Source organism: Limulus polyphemus, unplaced genomic scaffold (assembly GCF_000517525.1).
Source record: "Limulus polyphemus unplaced genomic scaffold, Limulus_polyphemus-2.1.2 Scaffold6272, whole genome shotgun sequence".
NCBI classification, from domain to species: Eukaryota; Metazoa; Arthropoda; class Merostomata; order Xiphosura; family Limulidae; genus Limulus; species Limulus polyphemus.
The window spans coordinates 1-2,730 of NW_013671882.1; positions in this window are offsets into that span (position 1 = coordinate 1).

Genomic DNA, 2,730 nt, shown 5'->3' on the forward strand with positions numbered 1-2,730 from the left:
TGCTAAATTAGGGACGGCTAGCGCAGGTAGCCCTCGTGTAGCTTTGCGCGAAACTCAAAAAACAAAAAAAACAATATTAATAACGTACTATTTACGGCAAGGAATACTTAAAGTAATCAGTAATCAGAAGTTGATAAAGGCTGGAGGCAAAGGCTTATACTCCACTTTGTTTAACAGAACATTTCAGTTAGACGGGGAAACATTAATATTAATTATAAAATAACTTATATAGAAGCTGGACTCAAGAATACTTAAAATAATCAGTAATCAGAAGTTGATAAAGGCTGGAGGCAAAGGCTTATACTCCACTTTGTTTAACAGAACATTTCAGTTAGACGGGGAAACGTTTATATTAATTATAAAATAACTTATATAGAAGCTGGACTCAAAGATGGAGAATCTAATTTAAGCATTAAAACGTTTTTATACTGATCTGTATTAACTTATGAATCTTAGAAATCATGTAAGACGTAATAAACAACGTACACGAATTACAATTCAAGGAATGCAATAACCTGAATATCTTCAAAAAATAAAAATATCATTGAACATGGCATGCGTTACAAGCCTAATGTTGATGTTCAGCGATAGTAACTAGCGTGCAAACAACAAGTTTTGAAGCGTGTGCACATGAATATTCGTTAACATTATTAACGCACGTGAAAATACTCGATATCCAATTTTTGAAGCACATACACATGAGTATTTGTTGATAATATAACCGCACGTGAAAATACTCGATATACAATTTTTGAAGCACATACATATGAGTATTTGTTGATAATATAACCGCACGTGAAAATACTCGATATACAATTTTTGAAGCACATACACATGAGTATTTGTTGATAATATAACCGCACGTGAAAATACTCGATATCCAATTTTTAAAGCACATATACATGAGTATTTTTCGATAATATTACTGCGTGTAAATCATACTCGATATCAACACACTGTTATTTTTCTTTTTCTTAAGCCGATAACAATTCAAGGTGGTGGACAGTAACGCCACTTGAGATATCATATTGAGGGGGGAAGGATTCTTACGGAGCCCCACGAAACGCTAGGCCTAAAGTGAGAATGCAAAAATATGTGGCTTTGTGCTGTACTGCGGCTTTACAGCACACACAACCCTTCCTTTACCAACAATGTGCGTATCTGGTGTAAGATTTATTTTATATTTAGTATGCGCCTACATAAAGATTCTTTTGCCTACCCGATCAAAATAATTTGAAGTTCATTATAACCAGGAGAGAAGGGGGCAGAGGTTTGAGAACTTCAAGTAAAAAAATAAATAAATAAAAACTTTTTTATTTTTAACTCTTCATCGGCGGAAGCCATTTTGTATTAATTCAATTCGTATCGGCGCTGATTTGATTAAAATGTTTCATTTTCTGACGCGCAGAAAACAAATTTACCCATAAAACTGTTTTGTCTTGCAAAAAGTGTTTTTTTTTTTACAACTACTAACATTATACTTCCTCACAAAGCTACATTTATGAGGTTTCCCTGACCCCCCACACCATAGATAGCCGTTATGTAACTTTGCGCTTAACTACAAACAAGCAAAGAGGTCCCCCCATGTGGCTTAACGCTAATATTTACGGCTTATAACGCTAAAATTCGGCCTGTTAAGGGTTGTTGGGCAATCTGAGGGTCGCGAGTTCGAATCCCCGTCACACCAAACATGCTCGCCTTTCAGCCGTGAGGGCGTTATAATGTGCCTGTCAATCCCACTATTCGTTGCTAAAAGAGTAGCCCAAGAGTTGGCGGTAAACGGAGTTGACTAACTGCCTTCCCTGTAGCCTATCACTGCTAAATTAGCTATGGCTAGCGCAGATAACTCTCGAGTAGCTTTGCGCAAAATTCATAACAAAAAACGAAAATAGTTTCAAGAATAGACCACTTTACTGGGTCTGTATTGTTATATTTCTTTCTAACAGTGTTTTTCTTTTTTTGTAAATTCAATTATATATGCAAGAATAATGGTTTGACAATTCAATTGACCATTCAACGTTGTTTCTCAAAAATACTTTTTATGTGAGTAGATTCGTATTCATTTGCTATTTATGTTACGTTGGTATAAAACCAACATCATTTATATGGAATCCAATTTAGATAAGTTATTGTGACTCAATTCAACCTTGGGCAAGAAATTCTACCACTTCGAGAACCGTTACAACGATCATTAAATCTTCCCCTTCCCCAGTGAAAAACATTCTGGCTACGAGCCAGTCTTTTAATAAGTTAAGATTGAATTGAGTCACACTGTAATGGTTCTCGAAGTGGTAGAATTTCTTGCCCTACGATCATTAAGTCTTCCCCTTCTCCAGTGAAAAACATTCTGGCTACAAGCCAGTCTTTTAATAAGTTAAGGTTGAATTGAGTCACACTATAATGGTTCTCGAAGTGGTAGAATTTCTTGCCCTACGATCATTAACTCTTCCCCTTCCGCAGTGAAAAAAATTCTGGCTACGAGCCAATCTTTCCATCTTCGTTCTTGAAGAACTTGGTTTTCTTTACATTCTTTATAGGCATAGGAACCGTGTATATCAAACAAGAATACCGAGAAATAAACGTGTTAAAAAGACGCGTATATAAATGGTATGGCTGGATTGAAATAATTTATACGGTCAGATAAATTTGGATTTTTTAAAAGAAGATTAGCTGGTAATAGAAGACTGATGGTCAACTCCCGGTGATGAGGAATTTGTAAGACTGGTGGTC